This window comes from Physeter macrocephalus, chromosome 15 (assembly GCF_002837175.3).
Source record: "Physeter macrocephalus isolate SW-GA chromosome 15, ASM283717v5, whole genome shotgun sequence".
Taxonomy (NCBI): Eukaryota; Metazoa; Chordata; class Mammalia; order Artiodactyla; family Physeteridae; genus Physeter; species Physeter macrocephalus.
The window spans coordinates 44,883,485-44,906,408 of record NC_041228.1 but is presented as its reverse complement, the minus strand read 5'-3'; positions in this window follow the sequence as shown (position 1 = coordinate 44,906,408).

Here is a 22,924-nt window from a genome sequence, read left to right as displayed (position 1 = left end):
TGAGGCCACCATCACCCTGATACCAAAACCAGACAAAGATGTCACAAAGAAAGAAAACTACAGGCCAATATCACTGATGAACATAGATGCAAAAATGCTCAACAAAATACTAGCAAACAGAATCCAAGAGCACATTAAAAGTATCAAGTGTGTTATATCCCAGGAACGTAAGGATTCTTCAATATATGCAAATCAACCAGTGTGATACACCATATTAACAAATTGAAAGATGAAAACCATATGATAATCTCAATAGATGCAGAAAAAGCTTTCAATAACATTCAACACCCATATGATAAAAACCCTCCACAATGTAGGCATAGGCGGAACTTACCTCAACATAATAAAGGCCATATATGACAAACCCACAGTCAACATCATTCTCAATGGTGAAAAACTGAAACCTTTTCCTCTAAGATCAGGAGCAAGACAAGGTTGTCGACTCTCACCACTATTATTCAACATAGTTTTGGAAGTTTTAGCTACAACAATCAGAGAAGAAAAAGAAATAAAAGGAATACAAATTGGAAAGAAGTTAAGCTGTCACTGTTTGCAGATGACATGATACTACACATAGAGAAAGCTGAAGATGCTACCAGAAAAATACTAGAGATAATCAATGAATTTGGTAAAGTAGAAGGTACAAATTTAATGCATACAAATCGCTTGCCTTCCTATACCTAATGATGAAAAACCTGAAAAGGAAATTGGAACAAAACTAATAAAATACCTGGGAATAAACCTACCTAAGGAGACAAAAGACCTGTATGCAGAAAACTATAAGACACTGATGAAAGAAATTAAATATACTACAAACAGATGGAGAGATATACCATGTTCTTGGATTGGAAGAATCGACATTGTGAAAATGACTGTACTACCCAAAGCAATCTACAGATTCAATGAAATCCCTATCAAACTACCAATGGAATTTTTCACAGAAGTAGAACAAAAAAATTCACAATTTTTATGGAAACACAAATGACCCCAAATAACCAAAACAATATTGAGAAAGAAAAATGGAGCTGGAGGAATCAAGCTCCCAGACTTCAGATATACTACAAAGCTACAGTAATCAGGACAGTATGGTACTGGCACAAAAACAGAAATAGAGATCAATGGAACAGGATAGTAAGCCCAGAGATAAACCCACACACATATGGTCACCTTATTTTTGATAAAGGAGGCAAAGATATACAATGGAGAAAAGACAGCCTCTTCAATAAGTGGTGCTGGGAAAACTGGACAGCTACATGTAAAAGAATGAAATTAGAACACTCCCTAACATCATACCCAAAAATAAACTCAAAATGGATTAAAGACTTATATGTAAGGTCAGACACTATAAAACTCTTAGAGGAAAACATAGGCAAACCATCCTATGACATAAATCACAGCAAGAACCTTTTTGACCCACCTCCTAGAGAAATGGAAATAAAAACAAAAATAAACAAATGGGACCTAATGAAACTTAAAAGATTTTGCACAGCAAAGGAAAACATGAACAAGATGAAAAGGCAACCTTCAGAATGGGAGAAAATATTTGCAAATGAAGCAACTGACCTAGGAATAACCTCCAAAATTTACAAGCAGCTCATGCAGCTCATTATCAAATAAACAAACAACCCAATCCAAAAATGTGCAGAAGACCGAAATAGACATTTCTCCAAAGAAGATATACAGATTGCCAACAAACACATGAGAGGATGCTCAACATCGCTAATCATTAGAGAAATGCAAATCAAAAGTACAATGAGATATCACCTCACACCGGTCAGAATGGCCATCTTCAAAAAGTCTACAAAAGTAAATGCTGGAGAGGGTGTGGAGAAAAGGGAACCCTCTTGCACTGTTGGTAGGAATGTAAATTGATACAGCCACTATGGAGAACAGTATGGACATTCCTTAAAAAACTGAAAATAGAACTACCATATGACCCAGCTATCTCACTACTGGGCATATACGCTGAGAAAACCATAATTCTAAAAGAGTCATGTACCAAAATGTTCATTACAGCTCTATTTACAATAGTGAGGACATGGAAGCAACCTAAGTGTCCATTGAGTGATGAATGGATAAAGAAGATATGGCACGTATATACAATGGAATATTACTCAGCCATAAAAAGAAATGAAATTGAGTTATTTGTAGTGAGGTGGATGAACGTAGAGTCTGTCATACAGAGTGAAGTAAATCAGAAAGAGAAAAACATATACCGTATGCTAACACATATATATGGAATGTAAAAAAATAAGAAAGTTTCTGAAGAACCTAGGGGCAGAACAGGAATAATCACACCTGGAGAATGTACTTGAGGACACGGGGATGGGGAAGGGTAAGCTGGGATGAAGTAAGAGAGTGGCATGGACATATATACACTACCAAATGTAAAATAGATAGCTAGTGGGAAACAGCCCTATAGCACAGGGAGATAGCTCGATGCTTTGTGACCACCTAGAGAGGTGGGATAGGGAGGGTATATGTTGATATATGTATATGTATAGCTGATTCACTTTGTTATGAAACAGAAATTAACACACCACTGTAAAGCCATTATACTTCAATAAAGATGTTAAAAATAAATAAATAAATAAATAAATAAATGAGGATACCTGAAAAAAAAGTTAAGCCTGTTAATAAAACATAGTCTTGTTTAAAAGAAAAAAAAAGCAAGATGGTTTGGAAATTCTGATCTACTTTAGGATACTAGGGTGGTAACATAACTAGTAGTAAGTTTGGCTAATTTAACCTGTACCAACAAAAATTTTTATTTGAAATATCTTCTATTAAGTACATCAGATTAAGACAATTTTTAAAACTATACCACAAAACACTAAGTACAACTATTTGTCTTCTCTGAATGTTAGTTTGAGCTGGGTACAAAAGGTGTGATCCAATGAGAAAGGAAACAAAAAAAGACAGTTGTTACAGGTTGTCTACTATTTCTAAGGCATTTGATAAATATTTCCTCACTTAATTCACAATAAATCCCAGTGATATAGAGTTTTCTTGTCCATTTGGAGCCAAGGAAACTGAATTTCAAAGTTAAATAACTAAATCAATTCCACCAGCTACAATGTAGCAAAGGCAGGATTTAAACTGTCCAGTGTCAAGGTCCAAGCTCTTGCCACCAAGCTATATCTGTCAAAACAGACAGGTACATGGGAGCAGTTTGTCAGCTGAAAAGTCACCTTTAAAGCATCTTTCATACACTGCCACTGCCATTTGATCTGTTGTGTGACACTCTCTGGGCATTTGTTCTCCATTCTCTAAAATGGTAATAATTTTTGTTACGGATTTACAGATTATACAGCACCTTTCAGTGTGCTCAATTAATTGCATCTGTTATTATTCCATGATATGAAGAATTTAACTTTTCAGTCTGCTCCCAGTAACTTGTGGGAGGCAATAAAGAAAAACAAAGTTATTTATGTTTTAGTCACCATGATGCTACAGGAGTTTTCCTAAAACAATACTAATTTTTTAAGATTGTCTTGTCCTTTTAGTTTTATTCATCAAAAGACCTGACAAACGAATCATTTCATTTATCCTTTTTCTTCTTATTAGTTTTCGTTGACCTCCTTGTCAAGTTACCTCTAATAATTTATCAATTATGCCTGATCAGGCCTGCTTAGCTGGCAGAGCTAAGCTATAAAAAAGAACAGGAACAGATGTCAAAACTGCATTTGTTTTCTCTTTTTTGCCAAATTCCAGGCAAAGAATGGCACTGTTCTTCTTGCCTGCCCCTTTAACTGGTGAGTAGTCCAAAATGGTTCACACAACATCTGCTTTTGTAAAGACTTGCCAGCATTGCCCAAGTATGTCCAAATGTTATCCCACACACACAAATACCTGTAGAACTGAAAGTGAACACACTCTCCTGGGATGCCAAATACAGTGCTGTTTTCTTCTGTTTTGTTCCAGGGCCTGGGAAAATGGCCAAGGAATGGTAGCATGGACTGGAACAAGAGATCTAGTCTCTTTCTGATTCCATTTGCAGAAGTTACTTTCCCCCATGTAAAACTGGCTGCCATTTTAATGGCACAGCCCTTGAGGTTAAAAATTCAAAGCTGTATTAAGCCCCTTAGTTGTGCCCTTGATATTGGGAAGGATGGGAAGGGACAATCCATTACAGCTAGAAAATTAAGTGCACATCAAAACCCCAGAAAACAAAGCAAATGAGTTTTTTCCCCTCAGGAAATGTATGGATCCTTATTATGTTAACTTCAGGGTGTAGGAAAGTCCTTCCCTGGTCCCCACATCTTTTTTCCAGTATGACTGTCTTCCCTAAAACTCCCGACCACTCTGCCTCTCCTTTATTAATCCCACTTCTTTCTCCTGGGCTTTGAAGAGTGCTCTCAGTTATTTGTTTCCTTCCAAATTCCCACTTAGTGGAGCTTGGTGGGTGGGTTGTGGAGCTCATTTCACATCTTGTACATTTCAATCAGTATCAGGGTGAAGCACTTACAAGACTAAGGGTTTTCCTCATTAAGGTAAGCCATCTCCAAACCTAACTTAGGTATGTATAGTTAAGTATCTCTATCTCTTCATGAATGCCCTAGTTTAGTCTGGGCCACAGCCCTCAAAGGGGCATGGGTATGTCCTATGCTGCAGGAGGGTATGTCCTATGCTGCAGGAGGGTAAGAGATAAATTCAGTCATGCTTGGATGAAAATAGATATGATGATTTCAAGTTGTGTTGGTATCCATCTTCCTCTTCCGGTAGGGATGCTCATCTCTAGACTTACCCTGTGGCAGCAGGTCTACATTGACAAATGGAGCATCATCATATAGTCTTTGTATGATAGTCACTGAACATTCTATTATAGAGCTGGGGTTGCAAATTTTTTTTCTATAAAGGACCAGATAGTCAATATTTTAAGCTTTGCAGGACATATGGTACCTGTCGCAACTACTCAAATCTGTAGTTGTAGCGTGGAAGGAGCACAGACGATGCAGAAATGAATGGGCATGGCTGCGTTCCAATAAAGCTTTATTAACAAAAATAGGTGGCAGGCTGGATTTGGTCCACTGGTCATAGTTTGCCAAACTCCATTGTAGAAAATGGAAGTAAATATATATTCCTAGCTATCTCTCTGTGGCTTAGTGAGAAATATTTTACTTTGACCTCTCTCTGGACACTCCTTCCACCACTAGAACTCCTCTTTTATAACCCTCCCTACTGTTCTTTGATTTATTTTTTTTATTCAATAAAAATATATTCAGAAATAATGAAGGTATGAACCCTGTATTCAAGAAGTGAAACAATGTTATTGATATAAGACACTGTGGAAACCGAGAGGAGACAAACTAGAATAGGAGGAAAGCTTCACAGAGGAGTTGACATAAACTGAAGCTTAAAGGTTGCACTGGTGTTTGCTAGATTGGACATTGCAGGCATTGTGACCTTCTCGGTAGAATGAGAGCTATGAGCAAAGGAAAAGAGACATGAACACACAAGGCTCATTTGGGGAAAGGTAGCTTTTCAGCATAGGTTTAGTAAAAGGTGAAACAATGTTGTCATGGTGAGGTAAGACTGGGGTAGAAAACAAAGTTAGATTCAAAAACCCTTGCATACTATGCTAAGGACGTTTGTTCCTTTGGTATGGAGTGGAAAGAAGTGAAATCATTGGCAAAGATCTCTGTTACGGCAGCACAGCATAGGGCCTGAGCCCCCATTCCTGAGGTTGACTGCCTGGGCCTAACCCTTACTCTCTCGCTGCAGTGTGGCACCGCAACCTCTTTCTGCCTCTGTCCTTTCACTTTTACAGGGAATAATGATAATAAAAATAATGCCTACCTCATGGGGTTATGATGATTAAAACATTTCAATGTTTGTAGAGACCTTTGAACAGGATCTGCAACATAGTAAGGTGCTAAGTAACCATTTGTTAAATAAAAGGAAATGCAAATATTACAGCATTTCAGGAGATAGTGTCTGAGCCCAAATATTAGCAGCGGGGAGGCAAAAGGGGAGGTAATTATGAGAGAGAATCAAGAGGTATATCTTTTTTTTTTTTTTTCCTCTGATGTGGGCCTCTCACTGTTGTGGCCTCTCCCATTGTGGAGCGCAGGCTCCGGACGCGCAGACTCAGCGGCCATGGCTCACGGGCCCAGCCGCTCCTCAGCATGTGGGATCTTCTCAGACCGGGGCACAAACCCGTGTCCCCTGCATCGGCAGGCGGATTCTCAACCAGTGTGCCACCAGGGAAGCCCAAAGAGGTATATCTTTAAAAAGTTCATTATCAATTAAATGAGGATGGCACGTCCTTAAGAGAGAATTGAAAATCTCAGTAGAGAATAGTTTTATGGTTTGTCCATCTGGGTGATTGGTGGTGAGGTTTTTGGATAGAGAATTCCAGTGGAGAAGCAGAGTTGGGGGAAAGTATTAGATATATTAATCATTGCTTCCCACCCACATTCCTTTTTTAGAAAACAGCCTTTCTTTCATAGTATCTGGAAGGAACATTCCTTGTGCTAGGGTGATCATATAATTTATCATCTAAATTGGAGCACATTAGAGAGTGAATATAGGAGCCTGTTAATAATCACTACAGAACAACAGGTATTAACTGGTACTCTCTAGAGCAAAGTGGTCACCATATCTTTGAAGCTTATGATCCTTCCCAAAGCCCACAGTTGAATGGATCTAACACATTTTAGCCAATAAGACTTTTTCTCCCTAGAATTTGGGATTAAGAAACTGAGAAATCTCTCTTTTAGACATGAAATATACTTATTGAACTTTATTAACTATGTGCCAGAAAATATTCTAGGCACTGTTCATATAGCAATGAACAACAACGAAAAAGCTTTGCCTTATTGGAGTCATATTCTAGTGGAAAATCAGATAAACTATAAATGTATATATAATGTCAAATAGTGATAAGAAATATGAAGAAAAATAAATATAAGTAAAGGAATGGAAAGTGCTGGTGTGTTAATTATTTTTTTTTAATTTTTAGGTTTAGTTTTATTGAGGTAACACTGACTTATAACATTACATATTTCATGTGTACAATACCCTACAGCGTGTTCACCACCAAAAATGTAGTTTCCATTCATCACTGTACAGTTGACCCCTTTTACCCATTTTGCCCTCTCCCTCATTCATTTTGCCTTCCCCCTCATTCCCCTCTGGTAGCCACTACTCTGTCCTCTGTGTAGGGTGCTAATTTTACACTGGATGGTTAACAATAGGGAACTATTTAAGGAGATAACATTTTAGCAAAGATCTGAAGGAAGCAAGAAATAAACAGGATGGCCCTGAGATGGAAATTTTCTTGATGCGTTTTAAAAGAAGATGGGATAAAGTGAAAGAGGTTAAGAATGGTAGAAAATAAAAGCAGGGATATTGTGGGCTCCAAGTGACAACTGGAGGATGATCATTCAGCACTGGGGCTAAATTTGGCTCCAGGCCTTGACAGACATACATTTTTGATTACCCACCCAATGGATACTCCATCTAATTCCCTCACTATCTTCTAATTACAGATAAATATTGTAAAATCTACTCCTGCTTGCTAGTAATTGGTTTAGGGATGCACATGGAACCAGATTTAATCAAATTTGTGGTGGAGTCTGACTGGAATCGTCTTTGGAAATTTCCCTCATTTTTGAAAAGAACTAAATAAATCTCTCTTCTTCCACTGGATGCCTGGAATTTTGGCAGCCATCTTGTGACCAAAGAGGGAGCTAGTCTAAGGATAAAAGAAGACCCAGCAAGATGGCTGAGTAGAGATACAGAAATAACTTGAGCTCTAAAGAGGTCATTGAAGTGCTGAATTAACCAACCCTACCTTCTTATTTCTTTACCATAAAATAACAAAATTTTCCATAGATCATAAGGCAAAACTGAGTTAGTATGTTTTAAAACAGCTAAGAACATCTTAAAATATATATGTGAAAAACCAATACCAAGAGTAATATGAAGCAATAATGCCACTGAGAAGGCTAGTGTGAATAGAAAAAAGCATCTGAGACTGGACAGATAGGAATAACAATGTAGAATTATACTCACTCAGAGAGAGAAGCCTGATTCCTGAATTTCCAGTCCAATCCCTGTCTATTAACCCCACTTTAACATTTGTCCCTGGATGCCCATGTGCTTTTTTGTTGTATCCTTTTTGTAAATTCCCTTTTACTTGAATATGCATAGGGTTAGACCCCTTCCAGCAGAGGGTCTTAATTTCACTTTTAAACATGCTGAGTTTGATGGACCTGTGTATCTCTCAAAGAGGTAATGTCTAATTCGAAGTTAAATATTCACATCTCAGTCAGAGAGGCTCATAAGAGAATCACTAACATGTCTAGCTGCAGAAACTGATGGAATCATCCAGGTAGCATCTGATACATGGAAGAAAAGAGAGACTAGAATATTGGGGTTGAAGGCAGCATTTGAGTGAACGGTTCTCAAAGGGGTGGCATGAGGGAATTAGAATAAAAATCACTTGTGAGGACTTTTTCTTTCTTTTAACATTTTTACTGGAGTATAACTGCTTTACAATGGTGTGTTAGTTTCTGCTTTAAAACAAAATGAATCAGCTATACATATACATATATCTCCATATCTCCTCCCTCTTGTGTCTCCCTCCCACCCTCCCTATCCCACCTCTCTAGGTGGTCACAAAGCATTGAGCTGATCTCCCTATGCTATGCGGCTGTTTCCTACTAGCTATCTATTTTACATTTGGTAGTATATATAGGTCCATGCCACTCTCTCACTTCATCTCAGCTTACCCTTTCCCATTCCCATGTCCTCAAGTCCATTCTGTACATCTGTGTCTTTATTCCTGTCCTGCCCCTAGGTTCTTCAGAACCATTTTTTTTTTTTGAGATTCCATATATATGTGTTAGCATATGTTATTTGTTTTTCTCTTTCTGACTTACTTCACTCTGTATGACAGATTCTAGGTCCATCCACCTCCACTTGTGGGGACTTTTTTTCAAAAACACATGATGCAACCCACTGGGGAATTCTGGCCTACTCCTGGGTGTTGGGGAGATCAACAAGAAACTGGTAGGCAGAGGGAGTAGATCAAGATATGGAGAAGAAAAAATCAAAAGGTAGAAGAAGCACTCTACCCGTCTTAATTCTCTCATCTGAAGCAGAGAATTTTTCATAGTTCATGAATTCTATTTATTTATTTATTTATTTATTTGAAGTATAGTTGATTTACAATATTATATTAGTTTCAGGTATACAGCAGAGTGATTCAATATTTTTATAGATTATACTCTATTTAAAGTTATTGTAAAATATAGGCTCTATTCCTTGTGTTGTACAATATATCCTTGTAGCTTATTTATTTTAAACATAGGGTTTGTACTTCTTAATTCCCTACTCCTATCTTGCTCCTCCCCCCTTCCTCTCCCCAGTGGTAACCACTATTTTTTCTTTATATCTGTGAGTTTATCTCAGTTTTGTCATATTCATTACTTTGTTTTATTTTTTAGATTCCACATCTAAGTAATATCATACAGTATTTTTCTTTCTCTAATGTATTTCACTAAACATGATATACATCAGGTCCATCCATGTTGTTGCAAATTGTAATTTTTCATTCTCTTTATGGCTGAGTAATATTCCATTGCAAAAATATACCACAACTTCTTTATCCATTCATCTGTTAATAAACGCTTAGGTTGCTTCCATATCTTGGTTATTTTAAATAATGCTGCTATAAACATTGAGGTATATCTATTTTTTCAAATTAGTGTTTTCATTTCTTTGGATATATAGCCAGGAGTGGAATTGCCGAAGCATATGGTAGTTCCATTTTTAGTTTTTTTGAGGAAACTCCATACTATTTTCAATAGTGGCTGCACCAATTTACATTCCTACCAACAGTGTACTAGGGTTCCCTTTTTCCTGCATCTTCACCAACATTTGTTATTTGTGGTCTTTTTGATGAGAGTCGTCTGACAGGTGTCAGATGACATCTCATTGAGGTTTGATTTGTAGTTCTCTCTGACGATTCACCATGTTGAACATTTTTTCATGTTCATGTTGACAATCTGTATGGCTTACTTGGAAAGTTGTCTATACAGTTTTTAATTGGGTTTTTCATTTTTTTGATCATAAGTTGTATGAGTTGTATTGAGCTGTTTAGGTATTTTAGCTATTAAACTCTTATTAGTCATATAATTTACAAATATTATCTCCCATTGGGTAGGTTGTCTCTTGTTTTGTTTCTTTCTTTTACTGTGCAAAACCTTTTAAGTTTAATTAGGTCCCACTTGTTTAATTTTGCTTTAGATTCCTTTGCCTGAGGAGACAGATCCAAAATGTATTGCTATCATATGTCAAAGAGTGTTCTGTCTATGTTTTCTTTGAGGAGTTTTATGGTCTGCAGGCTTAAATTTAGGTCTTTAATCCATTTTGAATTTATTTTTGTAAATGGTGTAAGAAAATATTCTAATTTCAACCTTTTACATATAGCTGTCCAGTCTTCCCAGAACCACTTACTGAAGTGACCATCTTTTCCCTATTGTATATTCTTGCCTTCTTTGTTATAGATTAATCAACCATAAGTGTGTGAGTTTATTCCTGGGCTCCCTATTCTATTCCATTCGTCTCTGTGTCTATTTTTGTACCGGTACCATACTGTTTTTTTTTTTTTTTTTTTTTTTTTTTGCAGTATGCAGGCCTCCCTCTGTTGTGGCCTCTCCCATTGTGGAGCACAGACTCCGGATGCGCAGGCCCAGCGGCCATGGCTCACGGGCCCAGCCGCTCCGCGGCACGTGGGATCCTCCCGGACCGGGGCATGAACCTGCGTCCCCTGCATTGGCAGGCGGACTCTCACCCACTGCACCACCAGGGAAGCCCCATACTGTTATTTTTTATTAGTTTATTTATTTTTGGCTGCATTGGGTCTTCGTTGCTGTGCACGGGCTTTCTCTAGTTGCAGTAAGTGGGGGCTACCTTTCACTGCAGTGTGTCATCTTCTCACTGCAGTGGCTTCTCTTGTTGCAGATCATGGGCTCTAGGTGTGCAGGCTTCAGTAGTAGTGGCATGCAGGCTCAGTAGTTGTGGCTCACGGGCTCTAGAGCACAGGCTCAGTAGTTTTGGTGCATGGGCTTAGTTGCTCCGTGGCACATGGGATCTTCCGGACGAGGGATTGAACCCGTGTCCCCTGCATTGGCTGGTGGATTCTTAACCACTGTGCCATCAGGGAAGTCCCCATACTGTTTTGATTATAGTAGCTTTGTAGTATAGTCTGAAGACAGGAAGCATGGTACCTCCAACTTTGTTCTTTTTTCTCAAGATTGCTTTGGCTATTCAAGTTTTTTTTTTGTGGTTCGGTATACATTTTAGGATTTTTGGCTCTAGTTCTATGAAAAATGCCATTGGTAATTTGGTAAAGATTGCATTAAATCTGTAGATTGTTTGGGGTACTATGGATATTTTAACAATATTAATTCTTCCAATTCATGAACATGAATTATCTTTTCATTTCTTTGTGTCATCTTCAATTTCCTTCAACAATGTTTTATAGTTTTCAATGATGGATCTTTCACCTCCTCAGTTAAGTTTATTCCTGGGTATTTTATTCTTTTTGATGCGATTTTAAATGGGACCATTTTCTTGCTTTGTCTTTTTTTTTTTTTTTTTTTTAGTGTATAGAAAAGCAACAGACTTCTGTGTATTAATCTTGTATCGTGCAACTTTACTGAATTCATTTGTTAGTTCTAATAGTTTTTTGGTGGAGACTTCAGAGTTTTCACCATATAGCATCATGTCATCTGAAAACAGTGACAGTTTTACTTCTTCCCTTCCAATTTGGATGGATTTTATTTCTTTTTCTTGTCTGATATCTATGGCTAGGAATTCCAAAACTGTATTAAATAGAAATGTTGAGAGTTGGCATCTTTGTCTTGTTCCTAATTTTCGAGGAAAAGGTTTCAGCTTTTCACTATTGGGTATGATTTCACCTGTGGGTCTTTCATAAATGGTCTTTTTTTATGTTGAGATATGTTCACTCTTTATACACTTTGTTGAGAGTTTTTATCATGAATGTATGTTCAATTTTATCAAATTCTTTTTCTGCACCTATTGAAAAAGTCTATTTTGCCTGATATGGGAATTGCTACCCCAACCTCTTTTCATTTCCATTTGCATTAAATATCTTTCTCTATCCCCTCACTTTCAGTCTGGGGTGTCTTTAGTTCTGAAGTGAGTCTCTTGGAAGCAGCATATAGATGGGTCTCTTTTTTTTTATTCAATCAGCCACCATATATCTTTTAATTGGAGAATTTAGTCCATTAACATTTAAAGGGATTATTGATAAGTATGTAGTTATTGCCGTTTTGTTACTTGTTTTCTGGTTATTTTTGTAGTTCTTCTCTGTGATTTTCTTCTTTTAGTTTCTTCCCTTGTGACTTGATTATTTTCTTTAGTGTTTCATTTGTGTTTTTTCTTTCTCTCTAGGAAAGAAAAAACAAGTACCTTCAGTCCCCCACAACTGTGCGCTGTCAGTAATGACTGCCTTCATCCTCGTGGGAAGCTGCACCAGAGCTAGAGGTACCAGAGTGGGAGCTCAGCACAGGTCAGGGAACATGTAGGGCTAGCCGTGGGAAGCAGGCCAGAACCCCAGGCAGTTTCAACCTGCTTCCATTGCCTTGTTTCTGGGAGTAAGAAAGTGTGTGTGCTCTTCATGAGCAGAATCTAGATTTCTTACAGTCTTCCTGTAAGTCCCACTGATTTTCAAACCAGCTAAGGATCCTTGTCTTCCTGGGTTTGGACACCAGGACTGGTGTGCCCAATATGTGGTTCAAACCCTTCACTACGCAGGGAGGATCCCCATGTCCATAATATCTCCTTCTCTTCTATGTCTCCTCCTAGGGGCACAGTTTCTGACCTGATTGCGTCTCTTCCCTTCATACTCAACTCTATGTGGATCTTTCTTTACAGCCATAGTTGTAGAAGAGTCTTTTGCCACTCTCCAGTTTGTTTTCAGTGAGAACTGCTCCACGTGAAGATGCATTTTTGATGTGTTCATTGGGGAAGGTGAACTCAACATCCTCCTTCTCTGCCATCTTGATCTCTTCCCTCCAAGTTTATGGATTCTTATTATAAATTGCCTTGGTAAGCTTTGGGGTAGGTGGGGTTTCATCCAGAATATTCCCTGTACAGACTCAGCTCTTCAGCACAGCCAGAGAGATCCACCTGTTAGTTGTGGGCTCCCTGTTCACATCACCTGTATGCAGCTCAAATCTCTTATCTCAAGAGTTGGTGCTAGAACCATATTAGGAGGAGATGTATTTCTAAATCCCTTAGAAAATAACACTGGAAATAATTGGCTCTTGGATTTCAGTAAAGCTTACTGGTTTGATCTGTAAAAATATACTTTCTCCCCAGCCCCCAACCCATTGCCTTATTTTCTCTTCATGTTGGGAAATGATTTTTCATCTTATTTCCTACCTTGTCCCATTAAGGCTTGTGCTGATTTCACAAATAAGAAAGAAAAGAAAAATCTCTATATTTGTTTTCTTGCTGTTACTTAAATATTGATCTTTAGAAATTTATGGAGGATTGTCTGAGCCCTCCTAGGAAGTCTGAATCAATTGGATTTGTGTCTTTTCTTCTTGTTGCTTTGTTTGAGTCATCAGGAATAAGTAGGTTTGTTATTTTTGATTGTTATTTTTAAAATAACAATAACACTTTTCTTGAGGCTTGGTTTGCTGCTACAGAGGATGTCACAACAGCTTTAAAAGTTACCAAGCAGCCATTGCTGTCTCTAAGTATTTTACAGAAGTTCTGTGAAATCCAGCTTTCTCAGTATGCTCAGCACACGTTCATTACTATGATTCACTCTCTATAACAAATTTACAAATACTCAAGTTAATGGAAAACTCATAAGTAAAAATTGTTCCATAGATGTTTTTAAAAGTTCTCTGAGATTCTAGAAAGCTTATATAAAAAGTTCCTTCCTGCCTACATGCCCAGAAGGGACATTGACTCCTACAGAGAGAGTCAATTCTTCTCAGAAAAATTCTGAAAAAGATTAATAACTTCAGCTTGCTCTATGAAGCAAAATAACACCTTGCTGTGTCTCCCCAATTATTTTCTGCTTTGGTTTCTTTTATAGAAAATGCTAATATTGGTTCTCACTTCTTATGATATATACAAACTTGATGATGATTTAAAGCAGTATTATGGCTAAGTAATATTCCATTGTATGTATATAACACATCTACTTTATCCATTCATCTACTGATGACACTTGGGTTGCTTCCATATCTTAGCTATTTTAAACAATGCTGCAATGAACATAGGGGTGCATATATCTTTTGGAATTAATATTTTTGTTTTCTTTAGATAAGTACGAAGTAATGGAATTGCTGAATCATATGGTAGTTTTATTCTTAACTTTCTGAGAAAGTTCCATACAATTTCCATAGTAGCTGCAATAATATTTACATTCCTACCAACAGTGTACAAGCATTCCCTTTTCTACACATCCTCACCAATGCTTGTTATTTGTTATCATTTGGATAATAGCCATTCTGATTGGTGTAAGGTGATATCTCATTTAAGTTTTCATTTGCATTTCCTTTATGATTAGTGATGTTGAGCATCTTTTTATGTGCCTGTTAGAAATCTGTATGTCTTCCTTAGAAAAATGTCTTCAGACACTCTGCCCATTTTTAAATTGGGTTGTTTGCTTTATTGATGTTGAATTTTATGAGTTCTTTGTATATTTTGGATATTAAACCTTATCAGATATATCATTTGCAAATATCTTCTCCCATTCAGTAAGTGACTTTTTCATTTGTTGACAGTTTCCTTTATTGTGCAAAAGCTTTATAGCTTAGGTTATTTGTTTATTTTTGTTTTTATTTCCCTTGCCTGAGGGGATATATCCAAAAATTATTACAAACACTGATGTCAAAGACGTACTGCTGTAAATTTCTTCTGGAAGTCTTATGGTTTCAGGTCTTATATTTAAGTCTTTAAGTTATTTCAAATTTATTTTTGAGCATGGTGTGAGAGAGTAGTCCAGTATGATTCTTTTGCATGTAGCTGACCAGCATGTAGCACCATCTATTGAAAGGACTGTCTTTTACCCTTTGTATATTCTTTCTTCCCTTGCCATATATTAATTACCGATATAAGTATGGGTTTATATCTGGGCTCTCTGTTCTGTTCCATTGATATATGTATCTGTTTTTGTGCCAATATTATACTTTTTTAAAGACTATAGCTTTGTAGTATAGTTTGAAATCAGGAAGTGTCTTACCTCCACCTTTGTTCTTCTTTCTCAAGACTGTATTGGGGTCTTTTGAGTTTCCATACAAATTTTAGAATTATTTTTTTCTAGTTCTGCGAAAAATACCATTGGTATTTTGATATGGATTGCATTGAATCTGTAGATTGTGTTGGGTAGTATGGTCATATTAACATAATTAATTCTTCCAGTTCTTAAATACGGTATACCTTTCCATCTGTTTGTGTTGTCTTCAACTTCTTTCATCAGTGTCTTATAGTTTTCTGAGTATAGGTCTTTTACCTCCTCAGTTAGATTTATCCCCAGGTATTTTATCCTTCTTGACATAATCATAACTGGGATTGCTTTTTTGATTTCTCTTGCAATAGTTCATTATTAGTGTAAAGAAATGCAACAGATTTCTGTATCTTAATTTTGTATCTTGCAATTTAACTGAATTAATTGATGAGCTCTAGAAGTTTTTTTGTAGTGTCTTTAGGAATTTCTATATATAGTATCAAGTCATTTGCAAACAATGACAGTTTTACTTCTTCCTTTCCAATTTGGGTTCATATCATTTCTTTTTTTTGTCTGATTGCTGGGGCTAGCACTTCCAGTAATATGTTACATAAAAGTAGTGAGAGTGAGTATCCTTGTCTTGTTCCTGATTTTAGAGGAAATACTTTCTTCTTTTCGTCATTGAGTATGATCTTAGCTGTGGGCTTATCATATGTGGCCTTTATTATGTTTAAGTATGTTTCCTCTATACACACTTTGTGGAGAGTTTTCTTAATATCATAAATGGATGTTGAATTTTGTCAAATGTTTTTCTGCATCTATCAAGATTATCATATGATTTTTATTCTTCAATTTATTAAAATGTTTTATCAGATTGATTTGTGGATATTGAATCATCTTTACATCTCTGGGATAAATACTACTCAGTCATGGTGTATGATCTTTTTAATGTATTGTTGTATTCAGTTTGCTAATAATTTGTTAAGGATTTTTGCACCTGTGTTCATCAGTGATATTGGCTTGTAATTTTCTTTTGCTTTTTTTTGATATCTTTGATTGATTTTGTTATCATTGTGATGCTGGCCTTGTAGAATGAGTTCAGAAATGTTTCTTTTGCAGTTTTTTGGGAATAGTTTGAGAAACTAGATGTTAACACTTCTCTAAATGTTTGGTAGAATCCACATGTGAAGCCATCTGGTCCTGGACTTTTGATTGTTGGGAGTTCTTTATTATTACTTATTCAATGTAATTGCTCGTAACTGGTCTCATATTTTCTGTTTTTCCTGGTTCAATTTGGCAGATTGTACATTACTAGGAATTTGTCAATTTCTTCTAGGTTGTCCATTTTACTGGAGTCTTATCTTCATACTAATCTTTAATCTCTTATGACCTTTTCTATTTCTGTGGTATTGGTTTTAACTTCTCCTATTTCATTTCGGATTTTATTGATTTAGACCCACGTTCTTTATTCCTTGACTAATCTGGCTAAATATTTATCAATTTTGTTTTTTTGTTAGTTAAGACCCAAACTAACTCTGGGTTTTATTTGTTCTTCTCTTTCTAGTTACTTTAGCTATATGGTTGGATTTTTCACCTGATATTTTTCTTGTTACTTGAGCTAGGCTTGTATTGCTATAAACTTCCCTGTTAGAACTGCTTTTGCTGGGTCCAATAGATTTTGAATTGTTGTATTTTCATTTTTTGTGTCTCCAGGAATTTTCTTATTTTATCAGAGATCCATTGGTTGTTTAGTAGCATACTTTTTAGCCTGTGTTTTCTTTTTCTTTTTTTTTTTTCAGTTTTTTTCTTGTAGTTGATTTCTATTCATATAGCATTGTGGTTAAAAGAAAAGAAGATGTTTGACATGATTTTAATTTTTTTAAAAAATTACTGACACTTGTTTTGTGGCCTAACATGTGATCTACCCTGGAGAATATTCCATGTGTACTTAAATATTCCATGTGTTTATTCTGATCCTTTAGAATGGAGTAGTCTGTATATATATCTTAAGTTCAAATGATCTAATGTATTGCTTAAGGTCAATGTTTTCTTATTGATTTGTCTTGGTGATCTCTCCATTGAGAGAGATGGGGTTTTAAATTCCTCTATTACTATTGTGTAACTGTCAATTTTTACCTTTATGTCTGTTAATATTTGTCTATGTATAGATGCTCCTGTGTTGGGTGCATATGTATTTACAATTGTTATATCTTCTTCTTGGGTTGATCCCTTGATCATTATGTGATGTCTTTCTTTTTCTCTCATTATAGTCTTTGGTTTAAAGTCTCTTGTGTCTGAAATAAGTATGGCTACCCCAGCTTTCTTTTGATTTCCATTTGCATGGAACACATTTCTTCATCATCTTACTTTTAGTCTGTGTATGTATTTTGATCTGAAGTGTGTGACATCTCTATGTACTTTGATTGGAGCATATAGTCCATTTACATCTAAAGTAATTATTAATAGATATGTAGTTATAGTCATTGTGCTACATGTTTTGGAGTGGTTTTCTAGGGTTTTTTTGTTCCTTTCTTTTGTCTTCTTTCCTTGTGATTTGATGATTACTTTTAGTGCTAATTTTGGATTTCTTTCCTTTTTTGTTGTGTATATCTATTATAGATTTTTGGTTTGTGTTTTATAAATATATAACACACACCTCATATATATGTGGTTATTTTAAGTTGCTCATCTCTTAGGTTCAAACACATTTTAAGAACCCTGCCCTCTTCATTTACTGTGTTTGACATTATGTATCTTTTTGTTTTGTGTATGTCTTAACTAGTTGTTGAATATATAGATGATATAACTCCTTTGGTCTTTTAATCTTCCTACTTGCTTTGTACCTGGTAGATTTCCTACTTTTACTATATATTTGCCTTTACCAGTAAGCTTTTTCCTTTTGTGATTTTCATGTGTCTAGTAGTGGCCTTTTCCTTTTTTGCTTAGAGAATTCCCTTTAACATTTCTTGTGAAACTGGTTTGGTGGTGCTGAAGTCTTCTGGCTTTTGCTTGTCTGTAAAACTTTTGATATCGCTATCTAATCTGAATGCAAGCCTTGCCTGGTAGAGTATTCCTGGTTGTAGGTTTTTAACTTTCATCACTTTAAATATATTGTGCCACTCCCTTCTGGTCTGCAGAGTTTCTGCTGAAAAGTCAGCTGATAGTCTTATGGGAGTCCCCCTGTATGTAACTTGTTGCTTTTCTCTTACTGCTTTTTTATTCTTTGTTCATTTTTAATTTTTGCCATTTTAATTACAATGTGTCTTGGTGTGGTCCTCTTTGGGTTTGTCCTCTTTTGGACTCTCTGTGCTTCCTGGACCTGGATGTCTATTTCCTTTCCCAAGTTAGGGAATTTTTTAGCTATTATGTCTTCAAACATGTTCTCTGCCTTTTTTTCTCTCTTTTCTCCTTCTGGGACCCTTATAATGTGAATGTTAGTATGCTTGATGTTGTCTCAGAGGTCTCTTTAACAGTCTTCTTTTCTTTTTACTCTTTTTTCTGTTCAGCTTCAGTGATTTCCACTAATCCATTTTCTAGCTGTCTGATCTGTCCTCTGTATCACCTAATTTAATATTGACTTCTTCTAGTGTATTTTTTATTTCAGTTATTGTATTCTTCAGGGTTTTTTTTGTTCTTTTTTATATTTTATAACTCTTTGTTAAAGTTCTCATGGTGTTCATCCATTCTTTTGCCCAATTCTTTGAGCATCTTTACAATTATTACTTTGAACTCTTTCTCAAGTAGATTGCTTATCTCCACTTCAAGTACTTCTTCTCCTGGGGTTTTATCTTGTTCCTTACTTTGGAACATATTCCTCTGTTGCTTAATTTTGTCTAATACACCTTTTTTTCACTATGTATTTGGTAAGCTGGTTATTTTTTCCAATCTTTGAGAAGTGACCTTTGTAGGATATGTCCTATGAGTCCCAGCAGCACACTTCCCTCTTGTCACGAATTATATGTTCTAGGAGTGCCTCTTATTTGGGCTTCTGTTTTGGCTGGCTGACTGCTGTGAGCAGTCTGATAGGCATGGCTGGTCTCTGGTCCAGTGGGTTGTCAGGCCCCACCTTGTGCAGAGCCTACCAGCCACTAGAGGACCAGGTCACAAAGTGGCTGGCTGCAGGGCCCTGGGGTTCCTGGGGCTGCTGCTGGCCCACTGGTGGGCAGAGATGGTTTCTGAGATGGGTGGTTGTGGGGCCAGTGTTCCTGGATCTAGTGTCAGCCTGCTGGTAGGTGGGGATAGTTGCTGACATTCCTGGCTATGTGGTCTAGGGTGTCCCAAAGCTGATACTGGTCCACTGGTGAGTGGGGTTTGACCCCAAGGTTACTGGCTGAGAGGTCCACAGTGCTTTGGAGCTAATTTCGCCTGCTGATGGGCAGGGCTGAGGCCAAGAATGTGTGTAGGCTAGTGCTGGCTCACTAGTGGGTGGAGCTAGGTCCCAGGGTCTCTGGCTGCAGAAATCTGGGGATCCCAAAGCTGGTGTTGGCTGACTAGTGGGTGTAGCCAGATCCAAGAGCCACTGGCTGAGGTTCCAAAAATGTCCCAGAGATGATGTTGGCCTGCTGGTGGGGAAAGCCAGGGCCGAGGGATTCTTGGGTCTGTTGAAAGTCTGCTATTTGGTGGGCTGGTTCCTGACATGGCAGGCTGTGGGGCTGAGGTGGTACAGGGGCTGGTGTCCACCCATTATGGCAGGCCAGGGCTGTTGCCTGCTCAGTGGTGGGTGAAGTTGGGTCCTGGCATCTCTGGCTGCAGGGTCCAGGGATGCTAGATCTGATGCCAGCTGAATGGAGGGCATGGCTGAGGCCCAGGAGGCCCCAGCATTACTTCCAGCTCATTGGTAAGCATAGCTGGGTCTCAGTGTCTCTGGCTGCAGAGGCCTGGGTGTCTTATAGATTGTGTGATGGCCTACTGGTGTGGGGGGCCAGGGATCAGGGATTCCAGGACTGGTGCCTACTCAGTAATGCCTGAGGCTGGACCTGGGACTAATGCCAGTCCACTGGTGGGCAGAACTGTGTGCCAAGACCTCTCACTGTAGGGCCCTGGCGTGTGTGTGTGTGTGTGTGTGTGTGTGTGTGTGTGTGTGTGTGTGTGTGTATGTATGTCTGGGACTAGTGCCTGTACAATGGGGTATGGATTCATGTCCTGGACCCTCTGGTGGACAGGGCTGAGTCCTGGGGTGGCTGTGGTCTCAGGGGGTTTAAGGCAGCAGGCCAGCTGGTGGGTGAGGCTGTGTCTCCACATGGCTAGTTGCTTGGTCTGAGATATTCCAGTACTGGTGCTAACAGGCTGCTGGGTAAGGCTGAGTCCTGGTGTTAATAGGCTAGAGGGAGGATTCCAAAATGGCCTTTGCCAGCACCAGTGTCCTCATGGTAGCACAAGATCCCCAAAATGGCTGCCACCAGTGTCTATGTACCCAGGGTGATCTCCAGTTGCCTCCTGTCTCTTGGGAGGCTCTTCAAAATTAGCTGGTGAGTCCAACTCAGCCTCCTTTCAAATTATTACTTCTTCCTTGCATACCAGAGCATGTGAGATTTTGTGTGAGACCTTTAGTAATGGGGTCCCTTAAACATGGTTTTTCAAAAAATTTTTAAATTTTTATTAGGCAAGAACACGAATTCAGGGAGGAACCAAGATGGCAGAGTAGAAGGACATGCTCTCACTCCCTCTTGCAAGAACACCAGAAGCAAAACTAGTTGCTGGACAATCATCAACAGGAAGACACTGGAACCCACCAAAAAATATACCCCACAGCCAAAGACAAAGGAGAAGCCACAATGAGAAGGTAGGAGGGGTGCAATCACAGTAAAATCAAATCCCATAACTGCTGGGTGGGTGACTCGCAGACTGGAGAACACTTATACCACAGAAGTCCACCCACTGGAGTGAAGGTTCTGAGCCCCACGTCAGGCTTCCCAACTTGGGGGTCCAGCAACGGGAGGAGGAATTCCTAGAGAATCAGACTTTGAAGCCTAGTGGGAAATGATTGCAGGACTTTGACAGGACTGAGGGAAACAGAGACTCCACTATTAGAGGGCACACACAAAGTAGTGTGTGCATCGGGACCCAGGGGAAGGAGCAGTGACCCCAGGGGGACTGAACCAGACCTACCCACTAGGGTTGGAGGGTCTCCTGCAAAGGTGGGGTAGAGGAGGTGACTGTGGTTCACCGTTGGGACAAGGACCCTGGCAGCAGAAATTCTGGGAAGTAGTCCTAGGCATAAGCCCTCCCAGAGTCTGTCATTAGCCCAACCAAAGAGCCCATGTAGGCTTCAGCATTGGGTTGCCTCAGGCCAAACAACCAACAGGGAGGGAACCCAGCCCCACCCATCAACAGTCAAGTGGATTAAAGTTTTACTGAGCTCTGCTCACAGAGCAACAGTCAGATCAACCAGTACCTCCCATCAGGAAACATACACAAGCCTCTTAGATAACCTCATCCACCAGGGGGCAGACAGCAGAAGCAAGAAGAACTACAATCCTGCAGCCTGTGGAACAAAAAGAAGATGCAACAAATGTTTAACAAAGACCTAGAAGAATTAAAGAACAAACAAACAGAGATGAACAATACAATAACTGACATGAAAAATACACTAGAAGGAATCAATAGCAGAATAAGTGAGGCAGAAGAACGGATAGGTGACCTGGAAGACAGAATGGTGAAATTCATGGCTGCAGAACATAATAAAGAAAAAAGAATGAAAGGAAATGAAGACAGCCTAAGAGACCTCTAGGACAACATTAAAGGCAATAACATTCACATTATAGGGGTCCCAGAAGGAGAAAAGAGAGAGAAAGGACCAGAGAAAATATTTGAAGAGATTATAGTCAAAAACTTCCCTAACATGGGAAAGGAAATATACACCCAAGTCCAGGAAGCGCAGAGAGTCCCATACAGGATAAACCCAAGGAGAAACACACCGAGACACATAGTAATCAAATTGGCAAAAATTAAAGACAAAGAAAAATTATTGAAAGCAGCAAGGGAAAAACAAAAAATAACATACAAGGGAACTCCCATAAGGTTAACAGCTGATTTCTCAGCAGAAACTCTAAAAGCCAGAAGGGAGTGGCATGATATACTTAAAGTGATGAAAGGGATGAACTTAAAACCAAGATTACTCTACCCAGCAAGGATATCATTCACACTTGATAGAGAACTCAAAAGCTTTACAGACAAGCAAAAGCTGAGAGAATTCAGCACCACCAAATCAGCTCTACAACAAATGCTAAAGGAACTTCTCTAAGTGGGAAACCCAAGAGAAGAAAAGGATCTACACAAACAAACCCCAAAGAATTAAGAAAATGGTCATAGGAACATACATATTGATAATTACCTTGAAAGTGTATGGATTAAATGCTCCAACCAAAAGACACAGGCTTGCTGAATGGATACAAAAACAAGACCCATATATATGCTGTCTACAAGAGACCCACTTCAGACCTAGGGTCACATACAGACTGAAAGTGATGGGATGGAAAAAGATATTCCATGCTTTTGGAAATCAAAAGAAAGCTGGAGTAGCAATACTCAAATCAGATAAAATAGACTTTAAAATAAAGAATGTTATAAGAGACAAGGAAGGACACTACATAATGATCAAGGGATCAATCCAAGAAGATATAACAATTATAAATATATATGCACCCAACATAGGAGCACTTCAATACATAAGGCAACTGCTAACAGCTATAAAAGAGG